Raw genomic sequence first — 18982 nt, forward strand, 5'->3', positions numbered from 1 at the left:
TCCCTCTTAACAAACTCCCAGCCATCATGAACTCCCTTTCCTTTTAGTATTACTGTCCATGGGATCTCACCCAGCACTTCCCTAAGTTTTATGAAGTCGGCTTTCTTAAAGTCAAGAAATTGAGTCCTAGTATGCTTGGCTGCTCCTTTCCGCTGTATAGTAAACTTCAGAAGAGCATGATCACTCGCGCCTAATGATCCTTCCACTTCTACCCCACTAACCAGGTCATCAACATTGGTTAGGACCAGATCTAAAATGGCTGTTCCTCTTGTTGCTTCTCCCACTTTCTGGACAATGAAGTTGTCTGCAAGGCCAGTGAGGAATCTGTTTGACCTCATGCTCTTGGCTGAGTTTGACATCCAACAAATATCCGGGTAATTGAAATCCCCCATTACTACTATCTCCCTTCCTTTTGCATGCTTGGCCATCTGTTCCAGGAAGGCATCATCTATGTCCTCCGTTTGGCTTGGGGATCTATAGTAAACTCCCACAATGAGGTCTCTGTTATTCTTCTCTCCCTTAATTTTGACCCAAATGCTCTCACTTTGGCTTTGAGGTTCTAAATCTTGGATCTCTTAACAGGTATGCACATCCCTGACATATAACGCCACTCCTCCTCCTTTCTTGTCTGGTCTGTTTCTCTGAAATAGATTGTATCCCCCCATTATTACATTCCAATCGTGGGACTTATCCCTCCAGGTTTCAGTGATGCCTATTATGTCATATTTAGTTTGCTGTACCAAGAGCTCAAGCTCATCTTGTATATTTCCCATGCTTTGCGCATTAGTGTACAGACATTGAAGTCCATTAATCATTCCCCCGTGTCTCTTATTTAAGGATTTTTTCCTCCCACCACTAGGTCTGTGTGCTGTTTGCTCCATTTGGTCTATGACATTTGGATGATCATCTTCATCAATTGATAGACTCCTACCTTCAGGAGCACTGTCTCCCTCCCCCACATTAGTCAGTTTAAAGCCCTCCTGATGAGGTTTCTGAGATTTTTGGCAAAAACATTCCTCCCAACCGTTGTGAGGTGCAGCCCATCGCTTGGCAGAAGTCCATCTGGTCTAAGAATCCAAACCGTTCCTGTTTACACCATTTGCGAAGCCAGCTGTTCACTTCCACTATTTTCCCCTCTCTCCCTGGGCCACGTCGTTCAACTGGGAGGACAGATGAGATGACAATTTGTGCATTTAGTTGCTTCAATTTCCTGCCGAGAGCCTCGTAGTCTCTTTTGATCTTCTGGGGGCTATTGCTTGCAGTGTCATTGGTTCCCACATGAACCAAGAGGAAGGGGTATTTGTCAGTGGGTTTTATGATTCCTTGCAGTCGTTCAGTTACATCTTGGATCTTAGCCCCGGGGAGACATCACACTTCCCGAGACATCTTGTCAGGCCCACAGATCACTGCTTCTGTTCCCCTCAGTAGGGAATTCCCTATCACCACTACACACCTCCTCTTAGGTTTGGTCGGGGTTCTTCCGTCAGCTGTCCGTTCCAAGGTCGCCTGCACATTCCCTGAGGACTGACTTTGCTGCTCGTCTTCATATACCTGATCGACTGTAATGAGGGAGAGATCCTCAAATGGAGTCTGCTCTTTGTCTTCCATGCTAGGGGAGAGGACCTCAAAGCGATTGTGTATTTCTAAACAATCAGAACGAACCCTGGGCCTCCTACTTCTTTGAGTCATGTTTCTCCATATATCTGGCTCCTGTGTTGGTGAACTAGCCTCCTTCTCAGGGGAGTCCCCTGTCTCCTCCTTGGTGGGGACGGTGTTCTCTGTTGCTTCCAAGAAGAGCTCCAGCTCTCTAATTCTTTGGAGCGTAGCTACACGTTCCTCCAGTTGCTGGACTTTGTCTTCTAAGAGGGCAATCAACATACAATTGCTGCAGGTAAAGCTGCCTGCAACCTTTGGCAAGATGGCAAACATTGCGCAGGAACCGCAGGCGACTGCAGCTGTTCCCTCCCCCTCCATCCTGAGAACGTGTCATTGGGGGTGGCTACAGTGGTCCTCCATCTTAAAAAGCGTGAAGACAGGACAAATAACTCCCCCCACAAAAAAACCTAGGTCTCCCCCAAGAAACGTTTGAGACTAGCTCCCCTAAATCTAAAAGATGGATTAAACTGTGCGCGCCTCTGGGCGCGTGCCGCTGCCCTGCTAGCTCTGATAAGCTCCTCCCACAGCTAATCACCTGCCTCAACAGAAACCCTGCCCCCTCTGACCTTTGCACAGGGAGAGCAGCTAATCAGCCACAAAGAAACACACACACAAGAAAACCCTTTTTGCTCCTCCTTCGGCTGCTGCCCTGCAAGCTGTGTATATAAATTTTCAAAGGAACAATGGGATTAAGGTTTCCTCTCAACTCTGTATGTTTATTTTATAACATTTTTCCTGTGAAGAAAAGGCATGCAATCTCTGCAGACACAAATTCACACTTTTGAGAATGGCAAAAACAAGCATCTGTGACAATATCTTCTCATTAGAAAAACTTCCCCAAATAATCTTACAGAATTCCCCCACCTCCCGCAGAAGCCGCACACCCTTTGAAGAGCATGCCGCTCTTGGGGACTTTTCCCTGAGGAGGGAGAAGGGACTGACTGGCTGCGTCAGTCCCTTCTCCCACCTCGTAAAAAAGCCCGCAGGAGCCGCACGCTCCTTAAAGGGTCACAGCTCCTGTGGGCTTTTGCGGGAGGTGGGGAATACTCCCAGAGCTTGTCGGGGCTGGCGGGGGAAGCCCGGGATGAAGGCTCGTTGCTGCCCTGCGGAGGCTTCGCGGGCTACCCCAGAAGCCAGAACAGGTAGAGAGAGCGCTGCACAGTGCTCCCTCTAGCTGTTTTAGCTTCTACCTTAGTGGCGCAACGCCTCCGCAGGGCACCAGGGAGCTCTGCTCAGTGCTCCCTTTAAATAATATTTTTCCCCTTGAATTCCCCCTCTAGAAACTAGGTGCGCCTTATGATCAGGTGTGCCTTATGGAGCGAAAAATACGGTAGGTAGGAGAAAATAACAGAGGCCAAGCAGAGTATATGGAGAAGCAAAGCGGCTAGTAAGCCTGATCTTTATTGCAACAGTGTCCCCCCACCACCACCACAACCAGGAGGGAGGTGTGCAAGGCCTTAAATAGTCTTTTGAAATTGCCCACCCAAGACCCCCCCAAAAAAAATATCATACAGAAGGAGACTGTCTACAGCAGGAATACATCACAGGAGGCGGTCTGCAGCAGAAAACCTGTCCCCAAGGATACCTGTTAATGGTCACTAACTGCATTACCTAGGCAGCCTGGCCATTCTTTTGTGATGGTAAATACTTTAGTTCCTGAATCCTCAGTCCTGTATACCTGAAGGAGCGTCTCCACCCCCATCGTTCAGCCTGGACACTGAGGTCCAGCTCCGAGGGCCTTCTGGCGGTTCCCTCCCTGCGAGAAGTGAGGTTACAGGGGACCAGACAGAGGGCCTTCTGGGTAGTGGCGCTTGCCCTATGGAATGCCCTCCCATCAGATGTCAAAGAAATAAGCAGCTATCTTATTTTTAAAGACATCTAAAGGCAGCCCTGTTTAGGGAAGTTGTTAATATTTAATGCTGTATTGTTTTTAACACTTGATTCCCCAGAGTGGCTGGGGAAACTCAGCCAGATAGCCAGGGTATAAATAATAAATTATTATTATTATTATTATGGCATTGGGAGAGTTAAAATGATTTCAGGATGGTTCTCCTGTAATTTTTCAGACATGTGGTTTGTATACTTACTGTGAGGAATGTGTGTGGTTGCTCACGAAGTAAACAGCCAGGACTCCGCCGGCTTTACGAAAGTCAGCTTTCTTAAAGTCAAGAAATTGAGTCCTAGTATGCTTGGCTGCTCCTTTCGGCTGTATAGTAAACTTCAGAAGAGCATGATCACTCGCGCCTAATGATCCTTCCACTTCTACCCCACAAACCAGTTACAGATAGGTAGCCGTGTTGGTCTGCCATAGTCAAAATAAAAACGAAAGCTCATACCAAGAACTAACTTAGTTGGTCTTTAAGGTGCTACTGGAAGGAATTTTTTTATTCCCACTAACCAGGTCATCAATATTGGTTAGGACCAGATCTAAAATGGCTGTTTCTCTTGTACATACGCTTCAGGTTACAGACTCCGCTAACCCAGGATGAGAACAGAAATTGTGGTCCAGCGGCGCGGCAGCAGCAGGAGGCCCCATTATGTTAAGAACACTTTCCTAACCACCGGAACGAATTGAGTACTTAACCCGAGGTACCACTGTACTGCAGTTTCAGTTACAGTGGTGCCCCGCAAGACGAATGCCTCGCAGGACGGAAAACTCGCTAGATGAAAGAGTTTTCCGTTTTGGAGGTGCTTCGCAAAACGAATTTCCTATGAGCTTGCTTCGCAAGACAATGTCTTGCGAGTTCCTGCTGGTTTTTTTTCTCCTCCCCCCCCCCTTTTCTAAGCCGCTAAGCCGCTTATCAGCTGATCCGATCAGCAGATAAGCCGCTAATAGCGCTAATCCACTATCCTTCAATGAGCTTGCTTCGCAAGACGAAAAAACCGCTAGATGAAGAGAATCACAGAACTGTATTGTTATTTTTATTTATTTATTTAATCTATTAGTTGCTTTCTCTTGCCCAGGGCAGCCCAAAGTGACTTACAACCTGTTGTTGTTGTTGTTGTTGTTGTTATGTTCCACGGTGACACTCCAAGGCCTTCTTTGTCGTGTTTCCTGTATTTTGGGGGGAGAGAGAAGGCTGTTCTCGGGTCCTGCTCCCCCACTAGGGAAACTGAGGCAGCCCCCTCAGGCAGCAGATGCAGGGAGGGGCAAAGGAGGGGACGGAGCTGAGTCCCATTTGGCCAGCCCTGATTTAATCCTCTATCCTCTCATCCAGTGGAAGGTGCTGTCCCATTGCCAGTGTTTTAGACACAATGCAGCAGCCTTGGGAAGTCAGTGGTGCAGGATGATTTGGGAATGTGTGCAGTTGGTTGGACTGTATCAGGAAGATGTTGGAGATAACGGAGGAAGGAGGAAACGAAATACAGATATTCAGCGTTTTCAGGGGAGGGGGAAGAAGGGGAAAGTGTGTCCCCCCAGATAAGACTCCCATCCTCCCTGGCCATGGGCCATCCTTGCTTGGGCAGGTGGTCCTTTGAGTCCAACCACATCTGGAGGGCCAGAGGTGCCTCAACTCAGCATAGAAGGTTCCTCTAGGGCTCAGTGTTACTTGGGAGTTGGTGGAACTGGATCTTAAGGGTTCTTGAGACATTTCCAAGGGATTGTGATTGGTATCCAGACCCTAACACTATAAATCCAAGGTGTCCACACTGAGCAGTTTATCAACCCTGCTGGCTCCTGGGGAAGACCTTCTGAAGGAAATGGTTTGTCTCCAAAGTTGCTTCCTTCCTTTCTCCGCTGCTGCTGCCCACACTAAAGGAATGTCTGGATGAAATCCCAGGGATGTCTGGCTCCTATGTCCAGTTGATATTCTAGAAAAAAGTGTGGCTAAGATTCTGAGTCACAATCGTGGCTGAGAAATACAGCCAGGGAATATGAAACTGTTTTCAAAATTGGTTTCTTCTTTACACATCATCGTTGTTGTTGTTATTATTATTATTATTGTTATTGTTATTGTTATTGTTATTGTTATTGTTATTGTTATTATTATGTTACGTTCAGGTGGACACACCACTGGTTTCATCTTCTTTCTTTTCTTTCCAACAATCAGTGTTATTCACCTTTAATACTATTTCAGTGTCACACATATTTTTATCTTGTGATCTTCATATGAAAAGAGGTATAGAAATTTAATAAATAAATCCCAGTTGGAGCAGAGCTAGAATATCCAGAAGCCCTTGGCCACCCAGGGCAAAGGAGAAAGAACAGTGAGAGAGGCCTGGACAGGGAAACTCCGCTAAGATAGGCCAGTGTCAGGAGGCGGGTGCGAGACCTGGCGGCATATAATTATTTTATATTTATTACTTTTCCAACAATTTAAACACTACAAAAACAATACAATACAAAAACACTACATAACATTGACACATTAAACTAGCAAAACAAAACAAAAACAATCAAACAAATCAAACAATTTCATTATCCCATCTTTCATTCACTTATTTCCCCGACCTCCTCACACCTCCCTTTTTGTATTCCACTTCTGTTAATTGTTTCAGCAATTCCTTTCCATCTTCCTCTGTTTTCTATCCTATAATTATCTTAACACATTCTAACCTTATTTTTTTCCTTTCATACTCTATTTATTTATACTTAATTCCTTATAACATTTCTACTAAAGCCATATAACTTCATTCCAACATTTTTCTAACATTCATTAATTTTACAGTATTTCTGTAAATAGTCTTTAAACTTTTTCCAATCTTCTTCCACCGACTCTTCTCCCTCGTCTCGGATTCTGCCAGTCATTTCCGCCAGTTCCATATAGTCCATCAACTTCATCTGCCATTCTTCCCGGGTGGGTAAATCTTGTGTCTTCCAATATTTCGCGATAAGTATCCTTGCTGCTGTTGTTGCATACATAAAAAATGTTCTATCCTTCTTTGGCACCAATTGGCCGACTGTGCCCAGGAGAAAGGCCTCTGGTTTCTTCAGGAAGGTATATTTGAATACCTTTTTCATTTCATTATAAATTATCTCCCAGAATGTCTTAATCCTTGGGCATGTCCACCAAAGGTGAAAGAATATACCTTCAGTCTCATTACATTTCCAACATTTATTGTCGGGCAAATGATAAATTTTTGCAAGCTTGACTGGTGTCATGTACCACCTATAAATCATTTTCATTAAATTATCTCTTAGGGCATTAAATGCCGTGAATTTCATACCTGTGGTCCATAACTGTTCCCAGACAGCCATCATTATGTTATGTCCAACATCTTGTGCCCATTTAATCATAGCTGATTTCACCGTTTCATCCTGAGTGTTCCATTTCAACAGCAAGTTATACATTCTTGACAAATTCTTAATTTTTGGATCTAACAATTCTGTTTCCAATTTTGATTTTTCCACCTGGAAACCAACTTTTTTGTCCAAATTGTATGCCTCCATTATTTGATAATAATGGAGCCAATCTCGCACTTTATTTTTCAATTTTTCAAAGCTCTGCAATTTTATTCTGTCTCCATCTTGTTCCAGAATTTCCCAATATTTCGGCCATTTGGCCTCCATATTGAGTTTTTTCTGTGCCTTCGCTTCCATTGGTGACAACCATCTTGGGGTTTTCTTTTCTAGCAAATCTTTATATCTTGTCCAAACATTAAACAATGCTTTTCTAACAATATGATTTTTAATCGCTTTATGTACTTTTACCTTATCGTACCACAAATATGCATGCCAACCAAATGCATTATTGAAACCTAGATCCAACACGTCAGTGTTTTCAAGAAGCAGCCATTCTCTCAGCCAGCAAAAAGCAGCTGATTCATAATAAAGTTTAAGATCTGGCAGGGCAAATCCACCTCTTTCTTTAGCATCAGTTAATATCTTAAATTTTATTTGAGGCTTCTTGCCCTGCCAAACAAATCTGGAAATATCTTTCTGCCACTTCTTGAAACAATCCATCTTATCCAAAATTTGTAATGTTTGAAACAAAAACAACATCCTTGGCAGCACATTCATTTTTATCACAGCAATTCAGCCTAACAATGATAACTTCAAATTTGTCCATATTTCTAAATCCTTTTTCACTTCAATCCAACATTTTTCATAATTATCCTTAAATAAATTCACATTTTTGGCAGTCATGTTAACCCCTAAATATTTCACTTTCTTAACCAGTGTTAGTCCTGTCTCCTCCTGAAACTTCTCTCTCTCATTCACAGTTAAGTTTTTCTCTAAAAGCTTGGTTTTTGTCTTATTCAGCTTAAAACCTGCTACCTGTCCAAATTCTTGAATCAGTTCCAATACCCTTTTAGTACTAGATTCTGGCTCCTGTAAGGTCAATACTAAATCATCAGCAAATGCTTTCAGTTTGTACTGTTTAGCTCCCACTTGTATACCTTTAACCTCTTGGACCTTTCTTATCATGTTTAACAAAACCTCAAGGACCGATATAAAGAGCAATGGAGAAATTGGGCAGCCTTGCCGTGTCCCTTTCTCAATCTTAAACTCTTCTGTCACTACATTGTTCACAATTAATTTTGCCTTTTGTTCTGAATAAATTGCACCTATACCATTTTCAAACCCTTGACCTACCCCCATCCCCTGTAAATTCTTCTTCATAAAACTCCAAGAAATATTCTCAAAGCTACAATATCTAGAAGCCCTTGGCTACCCAGGGCAAAGGAGGAAGAACAGTGAGAGAGGCCTGGACAGGGAATCTCCGCTAAGATAGGCCAGTGTCAGGAGGCGGGTGCGAGACCCGGCGGCATATAATTATTATAAATCATAATTGGGGTGGGTGTCTCAATCTGGCCTTCCCAGCAGTCAGGCTCCAGCTGCTTTCCTTCTGCATCTCCAGCTCTCTCCATTCAAGAATGCAAGGCTGAGAGATGGAGGTCCAACCCCAAGAACATTCTCCAACTGAGCACTCCTTCAACCGACCACAAGCACCAAGCCTTGTCACTAGACTTATATATGGGTCTCCCAAAATGGTCAGTATGGACCTCCTGAGGCGAAAGGGAATGTGCAGGTGATTAATAAAGATCTAGAGGTCGAAGGGGATGAAATGTGGCCCAAGGGGTGGAGGATTATAGTGCAGCAGATGAAGAACTTCATGATGATCTTTGGACCCTGATGAATATTGGCCAGGTTCATGGAACATAGAGCAGCTCCCTTTCCTGTGAGAAACCACTTTTTATAAAACGTAAACCCCACAGTTCAACCGTATTCTAAGATAATGCTGCTTCATTAATGCTTAATTAAGGGTTAGGAAAGGCTGATGATGCATGACCATTATTTAACATTACTTCATCTGTCTTTCCTAAAAATTTGGAACATATGGAGGACAGGAAAGAATGTACAAGACGTCAAAATAAGAGCAGGTGCTAATTGATGTGTGTATTATTCCTTTGTTCTCTTCCCAGGTTTCCTTTCCCCCGCTCCTCCCTGTTGAAAGAAGACAATGGAGAAGGCAGTCAAAATTCTGGAGGGCCATGTCCAATGGGAATAACAAAGAAACCATATAAATTCATGGAATGTGAAAAGAGAGAGGAGAAACAATTTGAAAGTATGGAGTGTGGGACGAGTTTCACTGACAGTGGAACACTTGGAAAACATCAACGGACTCACACAGGAGAGAAACCATTTAAATGCATGGAGTGTGGAAAAAGCTTTGGTTGGAGTTCAAACCTTCGTATACATAAACACACTCACACGGGGGAGAAACCATATAAATGTAAGGAGTGTGGAAAGAGCTTCAGTCAGATTGGACACCTTAAAAACCATCAACGAACCCACACAGGGGAAAAACCATATAAATGTATGGAGTGTGGAAAGAGCTTCACCGATAGTGGAACATTTAGAAAACATCAACGGACTCACACAGGAGAGAAACCATTTGAATGTATGGAATGTGGAAAGAGCTTTATTGATGGTACAGCACTTAGAATCCATCAACGGATTCACACAGGGGAGAAACCATTTAAATGTTTGGAGTGTGGAATGAGTTTCAGTACGAATAGAAGACTGAATATTCATCATAAAACTCACACTGGGGAAAACCTATTTAAATGTATGCTGTGTGATAAGAGCTTCACTGAGAGTAGAAAACTTAGAATCCATCATCGAACTCACACAGGGGAAAAACCATATAAATGTATGGATTGTGGAAAGAGATTCCGTCACAGTGAAACACTGAGAAAACATCAATGGACTCACACAGGGGAAAAACCATATAAATGTATGGATTGTGGAAAGAGCTTCATCGATAGTGGAACATTTAGAAAACATCAACGGACTCACACAGGGGAGAAACCATTTAAATGCATGGAATGTGGAGAGAGCTTTATTGATGGTACAGCACTTAGTATCCATCATCAAACTCACACAGGGGAAAAACCATTTGAATGTATGGAGTGTGGAAAGAGCTTCACTTGTAGTGGAACACTTAGAATCCATCAACGGACTCACACAGGGGAGAAACCATTTGAATGTAAGGAGTGTGGAAAGGGCTTCACTTCTAGTGGATCCGTAAGAAGACATCAATGGACTCACTCAGAGGAAAAACCATTTAAATGTATGGAATGTGGAAAGAGTTTTATTGAGAGGAGAGAGCTGAGAACCCATTATCAAACTCACACTGGGGAGAAATCATTTAAATGCACCGAGTGCGGAAAGAGCTTCAGTCGCAGTGGAACACTTAGAAAACATCAACGGACTCACACAGGGGAGAAACCATTTAAATGCATGGAATGTGGAAAGAGCTTTAATGATGGTACAGCACTTAGTATCCATCATCAAACTCACACAGGGGAGAAACCATTTAAATGCAAGGAGTGTGGAAAGGGCTTCATCACTGTTAGAAATGCTAGAAGACATCAACGGACTCACACAGGGGAGAAACCATTTAAATGTATGGAGAGTTGAAAGAGTTTCTTTCAGAGTGGAACCCTAATTTCACACACAGGAAACTTAGACAACATCAACAGACTCACTCGGGGACTAGCAAATAAATGTATGGAGTGTGAAAAGAGCGTCAATTGAAGTCGAAACCTTAGCAAACAGCGAACTCAAAAAGGGAAAACCACTTACGTATATGGAGCTTCAGTCCTGATGTTCTTAGAAACCATCAATGTACTCGCAAGGAGTAAAAGCTTTAAGAGTTGAAACCCTACAATCCACAAACTGAAAAATCTAAAATGGTTTGACTGGAAGGAGTGTGGTGCTGGGATGGATGCTGGGATGTTTTTGCCTCTACGCATGGGTCTGGGAATGTTCTGATCAGTTCACATTGAGTTCAGTACCCTGACCTGTTCTTGACGCATTTTTGACCACATCTACGGAACGCGATTGTTATGTTCTTTCATGTCATGCAAAATCAATCATTAGTAATAGTTTAAGTCTTGATACTCAATCACTAGTTAATAGTTTAATAAGGTTTCACGCCTGTCCAATTCTGTGTTCCCTTTCCCACCCTTTAATCTATTGATGATTAATACCTATATTCAACCCTTGCATTGTATTCATGTTAACCAATCAGCAACAAGCACATATGTAATGCTGTAATATTCAATAAAAGGGACCCTCCGAGACTTGCTCGAGAGATGCCTCCCGTATGACAGCTTGCCATTTGTCTCTCGCTTATTTCAACCCAACAGTGTGGGAAGTGTTTCAATTGCTTTATATATAGATAATTTTATTAATACAGTGGTACCTCGGGTTACATACGCTTCAGGTTACAGACTCTGCTAACCCAGAAATAGTGCTTCAGGTTAAGAACTTTACTTCAGGATGAGAACAGAAACCGTGCTCCAGCGGCGGAGCAGCAGCAGGAGGCCCCATTAGCTAAAGTGGTGCTTCAGGTTAAGAACGGACCTCCGGAACGAATTAAGTACTTAACCTGAGGCACCACTGTATATAATTTTATTTACAAATTGCGTTCAAAAATGGAAGCATTCACCTCTGGGTTCTTGGCGTTTGAAAGCCCCAAACGTTCAACTTCTGAAGCATTCTACAACCGAGATTCCACTGAGAATCCAGCAATAGTGTGTTGTCCAACGATATCCATTCTTTTAACCAACACAAAGAGGCTGCCTCATAGTAGAAAATCTAGCAGTGCGAAGCCACCTCTATTTTTAGTATCTATCGAAATTTTATAGTTTATTCTTGGTGTTTTCCCCCTGCCAGAGTAATCATGAAATATCTCTTTGCCATTCGTTAAAGAAGCTTGTATTATTTATTATTGGTATCATTTAGAATAAAAACAGTATCTTAGGTAAAACATTTCTCTTTATGGTTGAAATCCTTCGTAAAAGTGAAAGTTTCATCCTCCCCTATATTTCCAAATGTTTTTAACATTTTTTGATACTCTAACGTAATTGGAATATGTTGTAATTCAGTGTTTTTCAAATAAACCCTTATTTAGTCTCCATCTATACAATGAACTCTTTTCACTCCTCATTATCATCCATGTTGAGTTTTGATCTGATATAGTTCTTGGCTGGTCTCTACAGTCTTTAATCCTGTAGGCAGTCCCTTCAATATCCACATCATGTTTCTTCTTCCCGCAGAATCCTTTGAATCAGAAGAACATGTTTACTCTTGTTCTAATAGGTGTCTGAATCTCCAAGCATCTGGGTTGGCAAACTAAGGCCTGTGGGCCAGATCAGGCGCAATTGCCTTCTGGATCCGGTCTGCGGACGGTCCAGGAATCGCTGCGTGGATTGCCAGCACGCACGTTCTTTCCCTCTCCCTCACCCGGCGGCGCTTTTCTCCTCAGGGTCGAGCAATCTTGTCCCACACCGGGTGCCATCAACGGGGGGAGTCGGCTCACCCGCCTGCCTGCCTCAGAAGGGTGGCGCTGGGAAGGGGGTGTGACACTGGCTGCCGGCTGCTGCTGAGTTTTCCTCTTGCTCCTCCTCCCTCTCCCTCAGTCCGCCCTTCCTTTCTTTTCTGTGCCCCTTCTCCGTGCCGCTTCCTCACGCGCTTTCTTCGTCACCCCCTCCCTCCTTCATTCCTCCCATGGCGTTCAGGCGGTTTGTTGCAGCGGCCGCAGCTGCCGCTTGCGGGTTGGGAAGCAGCAGCAGTTGGTGGGTAAAAGCTCCAGCAACGCCCCAGTTCCTCTGCCTCCGTCCTTGGCTCCGCTGGGGCTGCTGCTTCTGTCTTCACCGGCCAACGCAGCCTCCTGCCCTGCCCTGGCACCTGGCTGGAGAAGCCCAACTGGGGCTATTGGGATGACAACTGGGACAGGTAAAGCCAAACATCTTCAGGCCTCTTTGCAGACAGGCCAAAATCGCTCATTTCCCCCCAAAATATAGTCCGGCCCCCAACAAGGTCTGAGGGACAGTGGACTGGCCTCCTGCTGAAAAGTCTGCTGACCCCTGATCTAGTAGATCCATTGTTGTAACCATATCAAAAAAGTATTTGGTATTTTGCCTTCTTTTGAGACACTTTCCGTCAGTGTTCTGTCATAGTCCAGTGATCCTACTCCCTTAAATTCACCCGTAATAATTATATTTCTGTCATAAACCTCAGACATACTTTCCTCCAATAGTTGGAAGAAATCTCATGCGAAGAGGGGCTCTGAAAGTCCCAGTCCCAAATCTTCATCCTGCCACCCTAAGATATTATAAGCAGGCCCCACATTCCTCTTTCCACCTGCAATAGGGAGGTTAGAACAACACTTAATACCCTGCAGGCATCATAAGAGCCAGAATTGCTTAAAACTGCAGGGAGAGAGAGAAAAAGTGGATTTGAAATGACCCAACCACAAGATGAAAAGTCTCCCTCCTAAATGAGGGAAGGGGGAGGCATGGGGGGGCTTTTGAAGTCTCCCTGCTGGCAAGGGAATTCCAGAGCAAGGGCGCCTCTGTCTGTCTGGAATCCCTCACTGCCTCATCTCCAGCAGGAAGGGGGGATTTCCAGACTGGGACCTTTCGCTCTCAGGGGGAGGTGCTGGGGCCTGGGCAGCTGGATGGATGGATGGACATCAGCCTGCAGAAATGCTCCCCCCTTCCTTTCACAGGACTGTTGTGGTGTTGCATGTGTGTGACAAGGGAACACTCAAGAACACCTCTCAATCCAGGGGGTGGTTTTTGAATGGGGGGAGGAGAGGGGCTGGTGTTTGAAGCTGGGCTTGGCTGTTAGGGGGCGAAGCTCAGCAATGCAGCCGTTGCTCTGCATGCAGAAGGACCCCGGTTGAGTGCTTGGCATGCAGAAGGAGGCCCAGAAGGAGATCCTCCCCCGGCCTCCACTTGCCCAGTTGGGGGGGGCGGGGGCCGGGTCCCCATGGAGCCCCCAGAGCAGGAGGCCAGAGGCAGCGCCGCCCCGTCGCCTTCCCCTCCGGACACAGGGAGGGGGGGCTGCTCTTGCAGATGTAGCTCTAGGGACACGCGCGTCGGGAAAGGCGCCGGAAGTGGCGCTGCCAAACGCGCCGGAAGTGGCCAGACAGGGAAAGAAGGAGGGGCGTCGCTGAAGAGCCCCCCTCCCCCCGTCGCCGCCGCCCTTTCTATTGCAGACAAGGAGAGCGGACTAATCTGGAGCCAGGGAGGCGGAGGACGAAGAGGTAAAGAGGGAGAGAAGGGGGGGGAATAGAGGGGGGGATAAGGGGGGAGGAGGACGAAGAGACCCCCCCGTAAGGAGAGCGCCCTCCCTGGGGCCCGTCGACAGGGGCCCCGATCCAGGCGACCCAGGGGGGAAGGGGGGACCCAACACCTGCAGGGCTGGCCTTGCAAGATCTCCTGGGCAGCAGCAGCCCCGCCAGACTCCCCTTTCTCTTTCCTGGGGGGCCGAGAGATGCTCAGCTGCCCTGGCGGGAAGGGGAAGGAGGACCCCAAGCAGGGCTGGGGGTGGGGCTGAGGCCCCCCATTCTCCCGGCTTCCCCCTGGCAGGTATCCCTGGGGTCGTGGGGCTGGGTCCCTTTTCGGTGGGGAAACGGAGAGAGGGAGTCCAGGGAAGGGTTAATGGAAAGGGGGAGGAGCCTCGACAGAGACCCCTCCCCTTCCATCACATCTTATTCCCCAGTCTCCCTGCTGGCAGTCTGGCAGTCCCAGATCATCTGCATTCACTAGGACTCATCTCCATACTTTGATTTGTCCTGAATACCACCAATTATAGCCAAGCCCAAACCCAAAAGTCCTGCTAGGATGCATCTTGGCTTCCCTGCAGATGAAACTGAGTGTGTGAGGATGGATAATATTGTCATTTATCCGTTTCAGATCCCTAAGTAGTAGCCTTTGCCAGGACATTGTCCTGTTTGCCTCTGTATAGTTCCAGCCTTATTTCAGACATTGTGGTAGATTGCAATCAGGGTGGATTTGATATAAATCAAATTGATTTCAATCACAATTTACAATAAATCACTAGTCAGTATGATTCTATTTAAATCAAAAATTTCTGATTTGGTTACACTATTAGAAATACACAGACAGATAATTATGAAATCATTCTGAGGTTTAATAAGTTTACTGTCTATATTTGGACAACGGTTCTGCTGTAATTTATTGGAAGGAGAAAAATAATCATTTCCTTAATAACAACTTAAACGATTTATTTAACTAAAACAATAATATTATAGCATGTTGGTAAAAATATTTTTTTATATCAAAATCAACAACCAAGCAGGCTGAGTTTTAGCACACATGAAAAACTCGGAACTTAAGCATTTCACCACCTCCACTACCAGCCACCCCTTTGGATTGGCTTCTGCATCCAGGTGCCTATTCTGTACAGTTAAGTGTTAGTGCGGTTGTTGGAACCCAGTGGGATTGGGAAGAGGTTGCCAGCCCTGAAGAGCCTTCAGCGCTTGCCTCAAGTCTGACTTGCACAATTATTACACAAAGACCCCAAGATGTGTGGAGTATTCTGCTCACAAGGTTGCACTTTCATTTTTACTGCTTCACACTTAGCTACTTGTACAGATCTCTTCCACTGCAAACCATCTGTTCATTGAACCTCTTAGAACTTAGAATTTTAAGGGGTTGATTCAGTAGAATCGTAGAGTTGGAATAAACCACAAGGGCCCTTGAGTCCAACCCCCTGCCAAGCAGGAAACATCATCAGAGCACTCCTGACATGTGGTTGTCAAGCCTCTGCTTAAAGACCTCCAAAGTAGGAGACTCCACCACACTCCTTGGCAGCAAATTCCACTGTCGAACAGCTCTTACTGTCAGGAAGTTCTTCCTAATGTTTAGGTGGAATCTTCTTTCTTGTAGTTTGGATCCATTGCTCCGTGTCCGCTTCTCTGGAGCAGCAGAAAACAACTTTTCTCCCTCCTCTATATGACATCCTTTTATATATTTGAACATGGCTATCGTATCACCCCTTAACCTCCTCTTCTCCAGGCTAAACATGCCCAGCTCCCTTAGCCATTCCTCATAAGGCATCGTTTCCAGGCCTTTGACCATTTTGGTTGCCCTCCTCTGGACACGTTCCAGTTTGCCAGTGTCCTTCTTGAATTGTGGTGCCCAGAACTGGACACAGTACTCCAGCTGAGGTCTGACCAGAGCAGAATACAGTGGCACTATTACTTCCCTTGATCTAGATGCTATACTCCTAGTGATGCGGCCCAGAATTGCATTGGCTTTTTTAGCTGCCGCGTCACACTGTTGGCTCATGTCAAGTTTGTGGTCAACCAAGACTCCTAGATCCTTTTCACATGTACTGCTCTCAAGCCAAAACCTAGGTCTCCCCCAACAAACGTTTGAGACTAGCTCCCCTAAATCTAAAAGATGGATTAAACTGCGCGCGCCTCTGGGCGCATGCCGCTGCCCTGCTAGCTCTGATAAGCTCCTCCCACAGCTAATCACCTGCCTCAACAGAAACCCTGCCTCCTCTGACCTTTGAACAGGGAGAGAAGCTAATCAGCCACAAAGAAACACACAAGAAAACCCTTTTGCTCCTCCTTCAGCAGCTGCCCTGCAAGCTGTGTATATAAATTTGCAAAGGAACAATGGGATTAAGGTTTCCCCTCAACTCTGTATGTTTATTTTATAACATTTTTCCTGTGAAGAAAAGGCATGTAATCTCTGCAGACACAAATTCACACTTTTGAGAATGGCAAAAACAAGCATCTGTGACAATATCTTCTCATTAGAAAAACCTCCCCAAATAATCTTACAGAATTCCCCCACCTCCCGCAGAAGCCGCACACCCTTTAAAGAGCACGCCGCTCTTGGGGGCTTTTCCCTGAGGAGGGAGAAGGGACTGACTGGCTGCGTCAGTCCCTTCTCCCACCTCGTAAAAAAGCCCGCAGGAGCCGCACGCTCCTTAAAGGGTGTGCAGCTCCTGTGGGCTTTTGCGGGAGGTGGGGAATACTCCCAGAGCTTGTGGGGCTGGCGGGGGAAGCCCGGGATGAAGGCTCGCTGCTGCCCTGCGGAGGCTTCGCGGGCTACCCCAGAAGCCAGAACAGCTACAGAGTGCTGCGCAGCGCTCCCTCTAGCTGTTTTAGCTTCTGCCTTAGTGGCGCAACGCCTCCCCAGGGCACCGGGGAGCTCTGCTCAGCGCTCCCTTTAAATAATATTTTTTTCTTGAATTCCCCCTCTAGAAACTAGGTGTGCCTTATGATCAGGTGTGCCTTATGGAGCGAAAAATACTGCAGGTAGGAGAAAATAACAGAGGCCAACCAGAGTATATGGAGAAGCAAAGCGGCTAGTAAGCCTGGTCTTTATTGCAACAGTGTCCCCCCCCCTCACCACAACCAGGAGGGAGGTGTGCAAGGCCTTATATAGTCTTTTGCAATTGCCCACCCAAGACCCCCCCCCCCCAAATATCATACGGAAGGAGACTGTCTACAGCAGGAATACATCACAGGAGGCGGTCTACAGCAGAAAACCTGTCCCCAAGGATACCTGTTAATGGTCACTAACTGCATTATCTGGGCAGCCTGGCCATTCTTTTGTGATGGTAAATACTTTAGTTCCTGAATCCAGATCACAGGCCCACCCTGTTCATCCCTCCTTAAGGCAGTATTTGTAAGCACAAAGACAATGGGAAGGCTTCCATTTGCCTCCTTTACTGCAGAGGAATATTTGAGTATATTTCTGAGCACAATTCAAAGTGTCGGTGCTGACCTTTCAAGCCCTAAACGGCCTCAGTCCTGTATACCTGAAGGAGCGTCTCCACCTCCATCGTTCAACTTGGACACTGAAATCCAGCACTGAGGGCCTTCTGGCGGTTCCCTCATTGCAAGAAGTGAGGTTACAGGGAACCAGACAGAGGGCCTTCTGGGTAGTGGCGCTTGCCCTATGGAATGCCCTCCCATCAGATGTCAAGGAAATAAGCAGCTATCTTATTTTTAAAGACATCTATAGGCAGCCCTGTTTAGGGAAGTTGTTAATATTTAATGCTGTATTGTTTTTAACACTTGATTCCCCAGAGTGGCTGGGGAAACTCAGCCAGATAGCCAGGGTATAAATAATAAATTATTATTATTATTATTATGGCATTGGGAGAGTTAAAATGATTTCAGGATGGTTCTCCTGTAATTTTTCAGACATGTGGTTTGTATACTTACTGTGAGGAATGTGTGTGGTTGCTCACGAAGTAAACAGCCAGGACTCCGCCGGCTTTACGAAAGTCAGCTTTCTTAAAGTCAAGAAATTGAGTCCTAGTATGCTTGGCTGCTCCTTTCGGCTGTATAGTAAACTTCAGAAGAGCATGATCACTCGCGCCTAATGATCCTTCCACTTCTACCCCACAAACCAGTTACAGATAGGTAGCCGTGTTGGTCTGCCATAGTCAAAATAAAAACGAAAGCTCATACCAAGAACTAACTTAGTTGGTCTTTAAGGTGCTACTGGAAGGAATTTTTTTATTCCCACTAACCAGGTCATCAATATTGGTTAGGACCAGATCTAAAATGGCTGTTTCTCTTGTACATACGCTTCAGGTTACAGACTCCGCTAACCCAGGATGAGAACAGAAATTGTGGTCCAGCGGCGCGGCAGCAGCAGGAGGCCCCATTATGTTAAGAACACTTTCCTAACCACCGGAACGAATTGAGTACTTAACCCGAGGTACCACTGTACTGCAGTTTCAGTTACAGTGGTGCCCCGCAAGACGAATGCCTCGCAGGACGGAAAACTCGCTAGATGAAAGAGTTTTCCGTTTTGGAGGTGCTTCGCAAAACGAATTTCCTATGAGCTTGCTTCGCAAGACAATGTCTTGCGAGTTCCTGCTGGTTTTTTTTCTCCTCCCCCCCCCCTTTTCTAAGCCGCTAAGCCGCTTATCAGCTGATCCGATCAGCAGATAAGCCGCTAATAGCGCTAATCCACTATCCTTCAATGAGCTTGCTTCGCAAGACGAAAAAACCGCTAGATGAAGAGAATCACAGAACTGTATTGTTATTTTTATTTATTTATTTAATCTATTAGTTGCTTTCTCTTG

General features: G+C 45.5%; 2 protein-coding genes across 2 annotated transcripts in view; one reads left to right on the top strand and one right to left on the bottom strand.

The window, feature by feature from the left end:
* LOC308580498 (uncharacterized protein) overlaps window positions 1-18982 on the bottom strand; it is a 332166-nt gene that overhangs the window by 291259 nt on the left and 21925 nt on the right. The gene's annotated exons all lie outside the window — the stretch shown is intronic.
* Window positions 1-18982, top strand: part of LOC308580575 (uncharacterized protein) — an 87732-nt gene that overhangs the window by 48500 nt on the left and 20250 nt on the right. The window lies entirely within an intron of this gene.

This window comes from Podarcis bocagei, assembly GCF_964188305.1.
Source record: "Podarcis bocagei genome assembly, chromosome: 2".
NCBI classification, from domain to species: domain Eukaryota; kingdom Metazoa; phylum Chordata; class Lepidosauria; order Squamata; family Lacertidae; genus Podarcis; species Podarcis bocagei.